The sequence below is a fragment of the Stegostoma tigrinum genome, chromosome 30 (genome assembly GCF_030684315.1).
Source record: "Stegostoma tigrinum isolate sSteTig4 chromosome 30, sSteTig4.hap1, whole genome shotgun sequence".
NCBI lineage: Eukaryota > Metazoa > Chordata > Chondrichthyes > Orectolobiformes > Stegostomatidae > Stegostoma > Stegostoma tigrinum.
This window is the reverse complement of record NC_081383.1, coordinates 19220197-19237757: the sequence shown is the minus strand read 5'-3', so window position 1 is coordinate 19237757 and position 17561 is coordinate 19220197. Positions and strand designations below refer to the sequence as shown.

Below are 17561 nucleotides of genomic sequence, written 5' to 3'. Positions count from 1 at the left end.
TGAAAAGAGAAAATGCATGCTTGATTGCTGCCTTTTTTTCTCCCATCATGTTCACAATCTGGAATATTCACAGGGGATTAAAATTCAGTTTTCTAGTTCATTTCTCCCTTTTAGATACTTGAAGTTGCCTCGATACTGCTCAGGTATAATTTTCTGAGATCTCTCCTTTCAGACAGCCACTTCCTTCAGAAAAAAAAATGCATGTTGTCATGAAAAGACCAATATGTCTGTAAGAAATCCAGAGTTGTGACATCATCTGCCAGTATAATAACGAACAAATAATCCATTTTTGCAACATTGATTGAAGAACAAGTGGTGGACAAGACACCAAACAATGAAATATTTTACATTCACCTGAACAGACAGATGGAACCTCAGTTTAACATCTTATCTGAAAGATGACACTCATACAATGCAGTGCTCCCTCAGTGTCAGCTTTTTCTTTAGACTGTCAGGCCCAACAATGGGATTGGAACATATATCTTGCTGATCAGAGGTGAGATGATAATGGAGGTGATGAATTGATGAGTAATTTACTGTTTGGGAGGTTTTGAAAAAGAAAAGGATAGTAGCTATGAGCTTTGCAGTTCTGCCACCTTCATAACCTTAGTAACAACCATGATTTCAACAAATTTCCCTTTCAAAACAAAAATTGTAAAGCCCATGCTGTTAGACCTAGCTTATGTGGATAGGGTAGGGGCTAGTGATCACAGAAGGATGTGCATTTACCCAAACCGTGACTTCTGCTATGTAATTGAAGATTGTGGACATTGATGTAAAGTAACAAAATCAATACAGCACAAAAGGGGTTGATTCATTGTGACTATGTCAGCTTTCTGAAAAACAATCCAGCCAGTCCAACCCGTATGCTCTCTCTCTTTAATCCTGCAGGTTTATTTCCCTCAAACATCTATCAATTTCTTATCTTTGTTTTCACCATCCTTGTGGACAGCAAATTCCATGTTTATGGACTCTACTATATAAAAAAATTATTCCTCACAGCCCTCCTCCATCTCTTGCCCAAGTTGATATGCTTTAGTCCTTGTTGCTTCAGCAAATGGGTTAATGTTTTCTTTGTCTAGCTGGGCTAAGGTATATTGCAGCACTCAGAAGGTATATAGGGTTCTCCAGAGCTTTGTGTAGCATCTCAGCTTTTCCTGATAAATATTGGTCATCCAGATGTGGATGTGCAGACACAATTATAAAATATGCAAGTGGACATATTGTGAGTGGTGAGGAAAATATTGATAAACATTGTGTCAATATTACCAGACCAGTGTAATGGTAAAATGGATGGACAGGAGAGGTGATATTTTTTTAAAAATGTACAATTCTAAAGGGTTTGCAAGAGCAGAGGAATATGGAAGTATAAGTTGAAAATCATTGAAGGAGGCAGATTAGGTTGGCAGCAAGACCAATAAAGCGAGGAGCTTTATAAGTAAAGGCAAGAAAGGATAAACAAGAAAGTTAAGATACACCAGAAACACTGATTCAACCTTAACTAAAGTATTGTGCCCATTTCTGAGCACCAACTTTATGAAGGATGTGAAGGCATGAGAGAGGATTCAGAAAAGCTCCATGAGAGTGGTTCAAGATGAGGAACTTCTATTAGATCATTAGATTGAAGAAGTTGAAGCTGTTCTTTTGGAGGAGAAGAATAAGAGTGATTTGATATAAGTGTTTAAAATTCGAGGGGTCTGGACAGGGAAGACGTGGTGAAACTGCTTCCATTGTGAGAAGGAGCAAGAATCAAAGCTCACCAATTTAAAGTAATTGAAAATCAAGGTGAAAAAATTTCATGTAGTGTATTGCTAGAATATAGATTTCATAGAACTCCTACAGTGAGGAAACAAGCTCTTTTGCCCAAAAAGACAACACTGACCCTCAGAGCATCCCAGCCAGACCCATCCCCCTAATTTACATGTCCCTAAACACTACAGGTAATTTAGCATGGCCAACCTACCTAGGCTACACATCTTTAGACTGTGGGAGGAAACGAGAGCACCCAGAGGATACCCATGCAGGCACAGGGAGAATGCAAACTCCACACAGACAGTCACCCAAGAGTGGGATTGAACCCAGGTCCCTGGTATTGAGAGGCAGCAGTACTAACCACTGAGCCACAGTGTCACCCCACTAGCAGAGGAGAACTTGCATTCCCTGAACTAGGAATTGATCCTGAGCCACAGCAGTGAGAGTGCCAAATCCTAACCACGAGACTACCAGGGAAGGCTGAGAGCTGAGATTGTGGCAATGGCAGATTTAACAGTGGCATTCACAAAAGAAAAGACCAATTATCTGAAGATTGAAGAATTTGCACAGATTGCCGAAAGGTTGGCACTAGGCAAGTTGCACTTGCAGAGAGCTAGCATGGATGTGATGGTGTGAATGGCCTCATTTTGTGCTGCAACAATGACATGTTTTAAAGATTCTTCATTTAACTTATTGCAATCTTGTACACATATGTCAAATCTTCCCTCTATCTCTTTTATTCCATGGAAAACTACCTCTGTTTCTCCAGTTATCCCTCATCCTTACAACCATGCATGCATCCTCTGTACCTTTGAAGGACCCTCACTCTTTCTTAAAGCCTGGTGATTGGAATTGAACATAATATTCTATTTATGACCCAAGAAGTTTTTATAATGAGTGAAATATAGATAAAGTTTCAAGTTTCTTTCTATTCACTCACGGGGCATGGCATTGCTGGCGGGCTAGTGTTTATTGCCTGTCCCTGGTTGCCCTTGGTGGTGAGCTGGTTTCTTGAATCACTGCAGTCCGCCAGCTGTAAGTTTACCCACAATATGATTGGGGACGGAATTCCAAGATTTTGATCCTACAACAATGAAGGAACAGTGATCTATTTTCAAGTCAAGATGATGGGTGGCTTGGAGAGGAACCTGCATGTTGTGGTCTCTGCATGTATCTGCTCCTTTATCCTTCTAGTTGCAAGTGGGTATGGGTTTGCAACGTGCTGACCAAAATAAAATGTGTCTGCAAATACAAATCCATCCCATAGGTTCACGTGTGTGTGTGTGTGTGTGTGTGTGTGTGTGTGTATGAGTGTGTGGTGGAGTCACCTGTAAAGCAACATGAACCCAAGATCCCATTCGAGGCCATCCTGATGGGTACTGAACTTGGCTATCAGCCACTGCCCAGTGACTCTGCATTGTTGTGTATGCCAAAGTCTGCCTTGGAGGACGATTACTCAAAGATCCGAGGCCGAATATCCTTGACCACTGAAGTCTTTCCCCCACTGGGAGGGAACACCCCTATCTGGCGATTGTTGCGCAGTGTCCATTCATTCATCATCATGGCGCCTGCATGGTTTCGCCAACATACCATACCTCAGGACATCCTTACCTACAGTATATGAAATAGATAACATTGGCTGAGTCACATGAGTATCTGCCGTGCTCGTGGTGGGTGGTGTTCCCATGTGTGATGGTAGTATCCCTTTTCAAATAGACCTGTTGGGCTATAGCCTGGTGTTGTGTGATTTATGACCCCCTCCGCCCCAGTCCAACATTGGCACTTTCACAAAAGGGACAATAATACAAGACAAAAGGGATGGTAATTGGGCAAGGTTATGAAAACCATTCTTTCCATTTTTGAACAGAAGCTGGTGACAATGATTCTGCTAATGGGATTTACAGTTTCCCTGCGCAGATCTATCTTTTGTTTCTTCACTTGTCCCATTCTGTGTTTATTCATGAACATGATGTTGACTGAACGTTCAGTTGACAGAAGCTTATTATTTCACAATGGTATCATTCCCCAAGAAATTCCAAAGCCTATCTATCATCGGTAGGCCTCAAATTCAAAAATGCAATGGAAGACTCACCAATTACCTCGATGAATGCAGGGTATGACATCTTGATACATTTCAAGAAAGAGGATTTTAGTATTTTATTCACCCCATCCGTCAGATGCACCATGGTTTCAGGGTGCAAGATATACAACATGACACATTATAGCAACTCAACAAGCTTACTTTGACAGCATTTCCCTCTAAAACTATACTCTACCAAAATAATGCATTTCTTTAATCTGTCCTGACAGTTGAGAGCCTTGTGTCCATTTTGCTCACTCCAGTATGTACCTTCTCCAGAGATCCGTTAAATCTCATCAAGTGTGGGGACCAAATCAAGATGCAAGGATTCGTACATCCTGTGTATAAAGTTGTTGAGGCTTTTTTGTGCCGTCCTTGTACCATAATTCAAAATTCCATTTGGCCTCCCACTGAGCACAGCATACAATTGTGACCCTCAGTATTTTGAATATCTCGACCGTATCTTCCCTCAGACCTCTCTCTTTCAGTGAATTTCCTGACAATTTTATTTTCTGGTGCATTAATCATTTCAGCAACTCATCAAGATCCCTCCTGCAGTGAGAGTGAACAGCATACAATTACTCCATGTGTGGCCTGGTTTCTATCGTTGATAAGACGATGCAGCAATACATCAAGCCATTGTACATAGTTCTTGCACTTATTTAATTAAATTTCAACAACAATCTTTTCACAGCCTCCTTCATACCACGATTTGTTGAGCCAGTTTCAGTGTGGCAACCAATTAAGTGACTTGGTACCTAGGAAGATAAGGGTGGGATAGACAAATTAAATAATTTGAAACTGAAAATCGCAACTCGTTCAGATGAGTGACATTAGAATGTATTTACTCAGAACAAGAAAAAGTTGATAAAATAGAATTTTGGTCTGGAAATCTTCATGCTCATGTTTACTACTCAGAATGAAGAACAAAAACAGAAACTTCATATATTTATAAACATGAGCTGCACATGACGACACTGGACAGTAGACTTAAAAATGGGATGTTTCCAGTCAACTCAGGGTTTGCCAAAACTATAAATGAGATTTAAATTATCAATTTATCAAAGTCACTTAATATTTGCAAACTGCATGGACTTGTTAATAAGAATATAAGAACTATTAGCAGGAGTAGGCCATTCGGCCCTTTGAGCCTGCTCCACCATTCAGTAAGAACATGGCTTATCTTTTCATGGACTCAGATCCATATACCCATGTTCTCACCATATCGCTTAATTCCTTTGTTGTTCAAAAAAATATCTACCTGAGCTTTAAAAACATTTACTGAAGTAGCGTCAACTACTTCACTGGGCAAGGAATTCCACAGATTAACAAACCTCTGAGTGAAGAAGTTACTTCTCAATTCAGTCCTAAATCTGCTCCCTCTAATCTTGAGGCTGTGCCCTCTTGTCCTTGCTTCACCTGCCAGTGGGATCATCCTCTCTACTTCCATCTTGTCTATTCCCTTCCTAATTTTATATGCTTCTATAAGATTCCCCCCTCACTCTTCTGAATTCCAATGAATATAATCCCAATCTACTCAGTCTCTCCTCATAAGCCAACCCCTCAACTCCAGAATCAACCTAGTGAACCACCTCTGCAACCCCTCCGGTGCCAGAACATCCTTCCTCAAGTACGGAGACCAAAACTGCACACAGTACTCCAGGTGTGGCCTCACCAGCACCTTGTACAGCTGCAACATAACCTCTCTGCTTTTAAACTCAATCCCTTTAGCAATGAAGGACAAAATTCCATTTGCCTTCCTAATTACTTGTTATACCTGCAGACCAACCTTCTGTGATTCATGGACAAGGACACCCAGGTCCCTCTGCATAGCAGCATGCTGCAACTTTTTACCATTCAAGTAATAATCCCTTTTACTATTACTCCTACCAAAATGTATGACTTCACATTTATTTAGTTTGTATTCCATCTGCCAGACATTTGCCCACTCATTCAATGTACCTATGTTCCTCTGCAAAGTTTTACAGTCCTCTGAACACTTTGCTCTGTCATTCATCTTAGTGTCATCTGCAAACTTTGACACCCTACACGTGATCCCCAAATCCAAATCATCTATATAAATTGTAAATAATTGTGGTCCCAACACCGATCCCTGAGGCACACCACTAGTCACTGATTGCCAGCCAGAATAGCACTCATTTATCCCCACTCTTTGCTTCCTGTTAGTCAACCAATCCTTTAACCATGCTCATACTTTACTCCTAATGCCATGCATCCTTGTCTTATGTAGCAGCCTCTTGTGCAACACCTTGTCGAAGGCCTTTTGGAAATCTAAGTACACCATATCCGCGGAGTTCCCATTGTCCACCTTGCTCATAACATCTTCATAGAATTCCAAAAGATTTGTCAAGCATGACCTGCCCTTCATGAACCCATGCTGCATCTGCCCAACGGGACAATTTCTATCGAGATGCCATGCTATTTCTTCCTTGACAATAGACGCAAGCATCTTCCCCACTACAGAGGTCAAGCTAACTGGGCTATAATTCCCCATCTTTTGTCTACCTTCCTTTTTAAACAGTAGTGTCACATTTGCCATTTCCCAATCTGCTGGGATTGCCCCAGAGCCCAGCATTTTGGAAAATTACCGTCAGTGCACCTGTTATTTCTTCTGCCATCTCTTTTAGTACCCAGGGATGCATTCCATCAGGGCCAGGAGACGTATCAGTCCTTACCTCCATTACCTTGCCCAACACTACCTCTTCCATAATAATGTTTCACAAAGTTACTGAAAAAGCAATTTTTGAAGATAGGGAAAGTGATATTGAAACCATAATACATTTTTAAAGTGTTGACATCACTGTATATGAGTTACATTGTTACATTACAATCTGTTGGAGGACAACGGGAGAAGGGCTGGTCTAAAAACTGTTTAGTTTGGCACAACAATTCAAGACAATGCAGGACAGAGGCAATAATGTTGTGGCCAAACTGAACTCTTTCAGTTTGATAAATATGCTGCCGAACTGCAGGACAAGAAATCTAATCAATGATATTCGGTAGAATGGGGAAGGGAAATGAGATTGCACTGTGGCATTAATCAAAAACAGAGTTATAGTCGTCAAATATAACAGATGATAAAGAAAGCTTGTTACAAATGTAAACAACATTGGTATTCTAATAAGAGGCTTGTGAATGATGGTGTTACAATGAAAGCATTGGAAGTGTTACCTGGGAAGTAGGTATCCTTTTCCATTAGCTAGTGTTTCTGATGGTAACCAACACAATTCCACTAATTGATGTAACCTATGGCACTGTGGCCAGAAGCCCAAAAGGACACATGGTACTGCCAACTGTTCCAAGTATTTTTGGAAACCCAACAATGTCATGAAATTGGCAAGTGCTGTCTTACTGCTATTGTTATGAGTCGGTGAGAAGGTGAGAATCTGCTTTCCTCTTTTTAAGGGCCTGGGTTTTAAGGGTGTTTGCTGTGCTCAGGTTGGCTGAAACTGATCAGGTAACCATTGTAGCCATTTTGCTTCATGTTGCTCCTCTTTCAATACCACTTCTGGTCCATGAAAAGCTCCAGGTATTAAAATCAAATGATCAAAGTCAAAAATTGAAATTCCATTTTTACTATCCTCATAATTCTGTTCATTTGGAAGGGAAATGAAATTGTTGGCCTTGCTCAATAATGCACCAGTTATCTGCATTATGACAACAGGTGAGAACCCTGATATTCTAAGGGCTTATTTCACCTTTAATTCCAAAATGATTCTTTAAAAGAGGACTTATAAAGAGATAAAATAACTGCAGGTGTAAATTTGCAGGGACCGTTCCCTCCCCAGGTCCCTTTCTCCACAACCTTATGGGACTATCTTCAATGGTTACCATGAGGCTAAAAGGAAAATGTACTCCTATAATGTCTGATTGGCATTACAATGATGACTGTGCTTCAAAAGTACTTGACTGGCTGTCAAATCCGCTGGGACTTCCTGAGGTCATGAAGAGCACACTTTTAAATATGCTTTTTTTCTCTCTCTTAGCTTAGTCAGTATAAAGTGCTACAAACGAACTTCATTTAATTTTAAGTCAGTCAGCATTCCAGCTCCATAGTAGGTATGCCACAAAAAAGTTCCAGTGGGTATTAGTCAATGCTAATGCGAGATGCCACCAATGCCAAAGCAAATATTTTAGACTATTCTCTGACATTGGAGTGTTTCTCTGGCAACAGTTCTCAAAACTTTGGAAGTTGTATACTTTGAACTAAATAAGAATGCAATATAGTGCAATGTCAAGACAATGACTAATACCCGAAATCTATTTTCTCCATTTGTTCCATTTTAAGTCTTTTTTAAGATCCAGCTGTGAACATTGATGTCTAGAATGCCACTAGATGATTGTTTCTGCCATAAGTATGTCATCAAATTCAAATGTTTTATTCACTTTAAGGAAATGATGTTCATGAAACTATTTTATAGTTTTGTTAACACTGCAAGAAAGTTTTTTTTTGTCAAAGGCACAAGTGGATAATTAAATCCGGGTCAATGGAGTTAGATGTTCCCAGAAGTTGATATTTATACACAGTATCAGGAAAACAATTTATTGATCCGCGGGTGCTGGAAGAACATTGAAAGGTTTCCAAACAAGCTATGCACTCTGATATACCTGTGTTTTTTATTAATCATGGGAGTATAGAACAAAGTCAGGGAAATGAAGCTGATGTGCAGATTGACTATGAGTTAACTGGATGGCAGAAGAAACTCAGAGGTGAATGGTCACTTCATGTTCCTCTGTTACTATGAATAGGATTTTTCCAAGCAGTGTTCTCTCTGCTGAGCGTGGCATTGGCGTTTCGCAGCCAGTGTAGTTAATCAGAGAGCCATCAGTTCAGCAGAAACTTAAAAATACTACAACCAAAATGGGAAGTCTGTTGAACCCACTGCTGATCAGATTAAATGAATATATCACACTCTTTAGAATATTTCAACTATTGTTTGATGATAGATATATAACATACAACAGTAATTCTATGCCAAACATGGACAACAACACGTTTGAAATGCAATTGTAAATAGTCATGCTGGTTATTCAGATCAAAATGTGCAGAATATACATATATTCAAGGATTTATGTTATTTTTCTGTTAAACCAAATCTGTATATCTTTTACATTATAGAGCCATAAATTACAGAATTGATATGGTGTAGGAGAAGGACATTTGGCCCATCATGCCTGCACTGACTCTTCAAATGAGCATCATTACCCAGTGCCATTCTTCTGCATTTTCCCCATACTTGCACATACTATTTCTGTCAAATTCATCACCCAATGTCCTCCTGAATGCCTCAATTAATCCTACCTCCACCACATTTCCATATAGTGCATTCCATGCCCAAACTGAGAAGGACCCTGACCTGAAACCCATCTTTTAATTTTTTTCTCATATGATTTGCAAGTGAGTTTAAATCTAGATCTTTTCATTCTTGTTCCTCTTACAAGCAGGGACAGCTTCTCCCTATCTACCGTATGCAGACCACTCATTATTTTTAAAACCTCTATCGTATTTCCTGTCAGCCTTAATCTCTCCACAGAGAACAATCTAACTAATTATTGGGTGGTCAGGAGCTGTTTCTCCACATAAAAGTTTGCATTTGAAATTGTTTTTATAATTAAAACATGTGGTTATAAGTTTAAACAATGTTTTGTTTCATCTTCTGTAATTTTTAAAGATATACATATTTGAACAGATATTCAGATTGCTGGGAGGAAGTGTATACTGCATGCAGTAGTTCATTGTCATTATCAATAGATTAATTTCCCCAAGCCAGAAACTCCTCTAACCAGTGAGGATCCAGGTTCATCCAGGTTCATATGATCTAAGCTGCAATGGTTGTTGAAGTGCTTGAATTGCTATTACCATTCCTGAGCTACACATTAGGGTTGCCAACTGCAACAGAATGTGTTCCTGGTGGTTGAATCATGTGACATCCAGCCATTGGTCATCCAACATGCCTGCCTCATGGTGACTCACTTTCACTCACCGATAAACAATAGTTTAGATACTGAGTGGATGACTAAAAATTCTTCTTCATGCACCTCCAATAAGTTTTAGAGCAAGCAAAAGGACAGCATATGAAAGTGATGAATAATATGGCAAACTATTTTACAGCCAACGATTTTTCTCCAATATTGTTCCCAGCAGTGTCCAGGAGATCAATTTTAATTTTCTGGAGACTTGGGTTCAATGCTGGAGGTTTGCATGCTTATTATGGAAGGAAAATAAAAATCAGCATAGATTCCCACATGGTTTCAATATCCAATAAATCTTTCTAAAAAGTGCGAGTGAATAGTTGTTGGTTGAGGAAAGCATCGAGAAAAATGTCCTGTGAGCACTCATTGAGTAGGTTAGCAATTCAAATTTACCACTTAGATAAGAAACTGGAGGCTCAATGGCAAACAGTGAACCACACCAATGTCTATATTTGTCTTCAGGAGAGGAAAAGCTGGGGAAAGAAGATCATGTTGAACTTGAGAAAAAGAAAGAAGAAATTTGCATATATAATGTGCCTTTGACGATGTCACATGCCAGGACAGCTCATAGTGTTTCACAGCCAATGAGGTACATTTGAAGTATGGTCATTACAGTAATTTGGGAAAACATAAATTCCAATTTGATTACAAGATCTTCCAAATACAGTAGCAAGGAAACAAAATGTCAGGAGCCTGGCTCATTAATGGTCATTAAGACTGGATCAGGCTTCCCAAGGTGGTAAAGTCATTCTGTAATTGAGTCCTACAGTTTAAAAAGCGGCAGGGGTGCCTCCCAACCCGAGTTTATTCAGCTGATCTCTGTTGAAGTGACAGAAATACAACCAGGAGTAGAATTTCCACAGGAGTTCTTCTGGTCGCCTGCTGCAGCTTTGCAGACTGCCCAGAAAAGCAGCTTTATTTTCTCTCCCTGTGGTTTCAATCTATTTTCTGCCAAAGTCAAAGAAGCAGATTGGGAGAACCCATCTCAAAATTCTACATTACTGAAGCTGAGCTAACCTATGGTGCATCTCCAACATGTTATTTATTTTAAGATTTCTAATGTTTGCAGTACTTTTGTTTTTTTTTATTATTTTGCTTGCCAGAAGGAACCTGAGTGAAAGCAGTGGGCCTGTGTTCGCTTGAGTTTAGAAGGATGAGAGGGGTGTTTGAAATGTATAAAATTCTAACAAGGTTGGACAAACAAGATGCAGAGAGGAGGCTTTCCCTGACTGTACAGTCTAGAGCCACGGGACACAATCTCACAAAATACGGTAGGCTATTGAGGATGGAGATGAGGAAAAATGTCTTCACCCAAAGGGTAATGAACCTGAGAAATTCTCTACCATTGATGGCTGCAGGTGTCAAGTCACTGAATATATTGAAGGAAGAAACTGTTCTGTATTTCAATTTTAAAGGCATGAAGAAGTATGGAAAGAAACTGGGCCTACGCATTAAGACAGAGAATTAGCCATGACCACATTGGATAGCAAGGCAGTTTTGAAGGGTGATTGATCTTCTCCTAATCCTAGTCTCTATGATTTTATGAAAAGGACAAACTACCTTGCCATGAACAGAAAGCATGTTTATGAGCAACAATTTTTTGACCAAAGGCTATGTGCGAATTTTCACAGCTATACAAACTACAGATTTAAAGAAACAAAATCTACAAACTCCAACTCTGTTCAAGCCATACCTCTGATATAAAATTCTGTCTCCAAATTCCATTTTCTGAAAATTTGCTTGTCCAGTTGTGATTTATCTTAAGTTCTGTTCTCCCATTTGACTTTTCTCTTCATTCTTCTGTCAGTGAGCGCTTCTGCAGTAATGAAAGGATAATCCTGTAATTAGACAACAATGGACTCCAAACCAGTAAGCAGTGAGCTCAAATCTCATTTTCAATTGACAGTCAAGACCTCTTGACTTTTATTAAACAGTTTCTGCCTCTTCCTGGCTGATTGGTGAAGCAGCAGAATCCTTTATTTGGGAAGTGAGAAGAAAAATCGTCAAAACCTGTTGTACCCCAAAGCTGCTCACAACCTGCCAAACTGATTACGAATGGCATACTAGAAAAGGCAGCAATGGGAACAAATGGCAGAGAAACAAACAAACTAGGAGCTGGAGTAAGTTATTCAGCCTCTCAGGACTGCTGCCACTCGATAAGATTGTGCCTAATCCGGTTGTACTTACAAATGGGCAGCACGGTGGCTCAGTGGTTAGCACTGCAGCCTCACAGCGCCAGGGACCTGGGTTCGATTCCAGCCTCGGGTAACTGTCTGTGTGGAGTTTGCACATTCTCCCCGTGTCTGCGTGGGTTTCCTCCGGGTGCTCCGGTTTCCTCCCACGGTCCAAAGATGTGCAGGCTAGGTGGATTGGCCTGGCTAAATTGCCCACAGTGTTCAGGGGTGTGTGGGTTAAAGGGGGATGGGTCTGGGTGGGATGCTGCAAAGAAGCGGTGTAGACTTGTTGGGCCGAAGGACCTGTTTCCACACTGTAGGGAATCTAATCTAATCAAAATACACATTGCTGCCTACCGTTGATAACGTTGCGTACCTTGCTTAGCAAGAATCTAACTACCTCTGCCTTCAAAATATCAAAATATTCAAGGACTTGGCTTCCACCAGCTTTCCATGAAGAACATTCCAAAACTTGCAACTTCTAAGATTTTTTTCCCTAATTTCTATTTTAAATGGATGCCTACTGAATTTTAAACAATGACCCCCCCAGTTCTGGATTCCCCATAAAGGGAAATACTCTCTCCACATCTACCCTGTCAAGTCCACTCAGGATTTTCTATTGGTATGACGGATCGGCACAACATCGAGGGCCAAAGGGCCTGTACTGTGCTGTAATGTTCTATGTTCTATGTTCTATGTTCCGATCATGTTAGCTCTTACCAATGTTCCCTTTAATTATTCTTTCTGCTGCAGAGACCTCCTGGTCTATATGTGGCAGTAGTTTCCAGATGTGGAAGATAATCTGTTTGCCTATCGATGAGCAGGTGCAGAACCTCTGAGCGGCTGTGTAGCCAGTTTAGAAAGAATGTTGTCTCTTTCGTCTTCCAAGTCCAGCAACTACATAATTTAACCTGTCCAGCATTTTCTCCACAGAAAAGCAAAGGGAATGAATGATATTATTAAATATTAAATGCGATTTGTAGCTCCGATTGTGTTTCCAAACAAATTAGAGCAAGGATTACAGTGATACAAAATACATTTGTACCTTCTAAATATTTGCCAGTGATAAATAATGTTTGCTGCCCTCTAGTGAACTAATGAAAGGCAAACTTCCTTTCTGCAAAGTATTATAAATACCACAGAAATGTTCCAATCAACCTGTCCAGAGATGATACTGAAAACTAAAAAATGCTGCAATTCACAGCGGGTCAGGCAACATCTGTGGAGAGAAAGCAAACTAACACTTCAAGTCTTGCTCACTGTCCACGGATGCTGCCTGGCCCCCTGTGATTTCCAGCGTTTTTTTGTTTTCAATACAGATTCCAGCATCTGCAGTAATTTGCTCCTACGTTGCCCAGAGATGATATGCGGAGCTTGTGAGAATTGAGCTCAGGCTTCCTTCCTCAGAGGTAGGGAAACTACTACTACATTACAAGAGTCCTGACAGAAATTATTGCTCTGAAAACTGTTCATCAAACTGTTCAGATGTGTTCTGACTCATCTCTGAAGTGGGCGAGTTTTAAACACAGGTCTTCTGGCTCAAAGCTAGGAACACCGCCACTGCACCAGAACCGTCATATACCTAGGACCGAGAGTGCATTCATTAGAACTCAGCTTACATAGGATGTATGGTTGGTAAATTTGCAGATGACACCAAAATTGGAGGTGTTATAGACAGTGAAGCAGGTTACTTCAGAGTACGGTGGCACGGTGGCTCAGTGGTTAGCACTGCAGCCTCACAACACCAGGGACCCGGGTTCGATTCCAGCCTTGGGTGACTGTCTGTGTGGAGTTTGCACATTCTCCCTGTGTCTGCGTGGGTTTCCTCCAGGTGCTCCGGTTTCCTCCCACAGTCCAAAGATGTGCAGGTTAGGTGGATTGGCCTGGCTAAATTGCCCATAGTGTTCAGGGGTGTGTAAGTTATAGGGGGATGGGTCTGGGTGGGATGCTTCAAGTGACGGTGTGGACTTGTTGGGCTGAAGGGTTTGTTTCCACACTGTAGGGAATCTAATCTAATCTAATCTACAAGCGGATCTTGATCAGATGGGCCAATGGGCCGAGGAGTGGCAACTGGAATTTACTTCAGACAAATGTGAGGCCCTGCACTTTGGAATGGCAAATCAGGACAGGACAACAAAGAGATCTTGTTGTACAGGTTCATAGTCCATTGGACGTGGAATCACAGGTAGATAGGATAGTGAAGAAGGCATTTGGTACGCTTACCTTTGTTGGTCAGTGCATTGAGTATAGGAATTGGGAGGTCATGTTGTGGCTGTACTGGACATTTGTTAGGGTGCTAATGAAATACTGCATTTAATTCTGGTCTTCCTGCTGCAGAAATGATGTTGTGAAACTTGAAAGGGTTTTGAAAAGATTTTCAAGGATGTTGCCACAGTTGGAGGTTTGAGCTATACGCAGAGGCTGAATAGACTGGGGCTATTTTCACTGGAGCATCAAAGGCTGAGGGGTAACTTTATAGATGTTCATATAATCATGAGGGACATAGATAGAGTCAATAGACAAAGACATTTCCCCAGGGTGGGGAAATCCAAAACCAGGGGGCATAGTTTTAAGGTGAGAGAGGAAAGATTTAAAAGGGATGTAAGGAACAACCTTTTCACGCAGAAGGTGGTGCAGGGCTGGAATAAGCTGCCAGAGGAAGTGGTGGAGTCTGGCAGAAGTACAACATTTAAAAGGCATCTGTTTGGGTATATGAATAGGAAGGGTTTAGAGAGATATGGGCCAAAAGCCAGCAAATAGGACTAGGTTTTAGCGAGTTTTGAGAAGATTTGTAGCTCAGGACTAGGTTTATTTAGGATATCTGGTTGGAATGGAGTTGTTGGGCCAAAGGGTCTGTTTCTGTGCTGTATATCTGTCTGATTCTCTGTGGTTCACATCGAAGATTCCTGCATTCTTCAGCCAGCTGAGCTCACACTGTAAGACATTCCAAACATAGCTTTGACCATGTCCTGAAGGCCACCCTCATAGCCTGTATGTTGTACTCCACTACCTGAGAAATAAAAACAATCTTGGACAGATCTAAACGGAGAAGTCTCTGACATCAAGCTATCTTAATATTTGAGGAGAACAGAGTCAGGCCCCTAAATGAAAAAGCACACCACAAAGCCTTCACCCACTCTTCCAACAGTGACTTCATTTTCAACACTTGCAACTGGGTCTACAAATCAAAAATTAGTTCACCATCACAAATGAGATGAGAACAGCTGTGGTAGAGAACAATCGGTCACCCTGCTGCTGTAATATTTCTGGTTATCCCTCTGTGGGTTCACTAGTCAGCGCTGCATTCACTGAAAAAATGAAGTGGGCTGTCAATGCTTCATGTTCTTGATGTCAGCTTCTCAATTCAGTGTCCACATTAAAAGTCCAACAGTGTCAACACAACTGTTGAAGGCAATGGTGGCATTTTCACAATGCCTTTCACCAACAATGTCAATTGATGCAAACCTTGGAAGAAGTGAGGATTCCAACAGGCATTTGTGTTGCCAAGTGGCCATGATGTATAATAAAGGTATACTGAATATAGATTAAACTGATTAAATTGGCCTTTCTCTCAGATTTGTAGAACAAGCTGCTCTTTGCATGTAAAGGTACCATGGAAAGGTTAATGACGATCGCACCATCTATTTGCATCAAACTAGTGCAACCTTATTTTTAAACATCTGGATTCCATCCAAGATAGAGATAGCTGGTATGACAATATGTTGACAAACATAAACATGCCACTGAGTCAGTAATCCTTCTTTATGATATAAATGGCCTGGTGGTATTACCAGTTCTGAGGAAGAGTCACTCAACCTGAATTGTTAACTCTGAGTTCTCTCCACAGTGGCTACCAGACCTGCTGAGCTTTTCCAGCAATTTCTGTGTTTCTTAGTGGTATCATTGCTAGATTATTAATCCAGAAACTCATTTCACATTCTGGGTACCCAGCTTCATGGCAGAGGTGCCATTTGAATTAAACAAAGAATCTGGAGTTAAGGGTCTAACGATGACCATCAAACTATTTTTCATTGTCAGAAAAACCCGTCTGGTTAACTAATGTCCTGTAGGGAAGGAAATCTGTCATCCCTATCCATTCTGGCCTACACATGACTCCAGACCCACAGCAATGTGGTTGACTCTTATCTGTCCTGTCCTATGGCAATAAATGCACATCCCTTGAAACAATTTTTAAAAAAGGCAGGGAAATGTGAGCAAGATGTGATGCCCAAGGTTGGGACACATTATTGTACAGTTCAATCCGACTCCTTTATGTGAGCTTTCATACAGATAGTCACAGGACACACACTAATTGTTTCAAGATTTCATTGAACTTTCATATCACACATAACAAAGTGTGGAGCTGGATGAACACAGCAGGCCAAGCAGCATCTCAGGAGCACAACATGTTTTTTTTCTTGATCAGGCTTAATCTTTTCCCAACTATTTCAGAGTCTTAAAGGTTTTTAATGCTTTTTTTCTCATCTTTGTGTTTACATTCATAATTACAGTTACTGAGGCTAGTATGTCACAGGATACTGCACCCACATCTGTGTAGCACAAGCCTCTTACTGGGAGTAAGCTGAAGCAAACAGATCTGAATCACCTATCAGCAGCCTCCGTCATGTTCTGTAATCACTGACCAACCAGTGATTTTGTTCCTGTTGCTGTGTTTGTGATAAAGAACATTCATTACAAAGACTGTATTGTTTTCCAAGGCTGTTGGTGCAGCCTTTCAGAACATTCTCTGGGAGTTTGTCAACATTTACAGACTGTACCCAACAATGCAGGGGTTTTAAACTGCTCTGAACCAATGTTATCAGGCAGAGAGGTCTTTTTTATAATTTGCACTGGACATGTGTGGCGTGTTTGTAAAAACGTTACTCCACACTGATTAAAACTGCAGGCATTGGCGTTGGCAGAGGTGTGCAAACTTGGGAACTACATTGTCCATTATAATAGAAGGGAGCCATCCAGTGAGCAACGGAAATTGGTGGATAATTATTAATTTCCAAAATTTGATTTTGTATTTTAGGCTCAAGAACAAATACAAAATTGTCAAAGACTTACTGATTCATCAACAAAGAAGAGAAAACAAAATGCAAATAATAGTGGAAATGCACCCTGTGATTTCACTCTGCTCAAGGTGTTGTCAAAGAAAAATTGAATCAAATAAATTATTTAAATAAATGTATGTTTCCACTTTTGTGTTTAATCTTAAAATTAGCTTGCAAACACCAGAGGGCACTGTCTGCGTAAAAGAAAGAGAAAGATTTCCATTAAGAGAGCTGCTCGTGACCATCAGATCTTTTAAAGTGCTTTACAGCCAATGAAGTGTGTTTTGAAGTGTAGTCATTATTGCTAAGTGGAAAGCATTGACAATCAACAGAAACACATCAAACAGCAATGTGATTACATCCAGTTAATTTGTGATGTTGTTGGGAGGTAAATATCAGCCACTCTATGACTCTTCTTTGAAACAGCACCATGACATTTTTACATTCACCCGAGCAAGCAGATGCAGCCTTGATTTAAAATCTCAACTTTAAAAAGGCACTTCT

The 17561-nt window shown here is 40.5% G+C and overlaps 1 long non-coding RNA gene across 1 annotated transcript in view; it reads left to right on the top strand.

The window, feature by feature from the left end:
* LOC132206088 (uncharacterized) overlaps positions 1–17142 on the top strand; it is a 102567-nt gene extending 85425 nt beyond the window's left edge. The window contains exon 3 of the long non-coding RNA XR_009442811.1: positions 17036–17142. This is a non-coding gene — a long non-coding RNA (uncharacterized LOC132206088). The remainder of the gene's footprint in view (positions 1–17035) is intronic.
* The last annotated feature ends 419 nt before the right edge of the window (positions 17143–17561 follow it).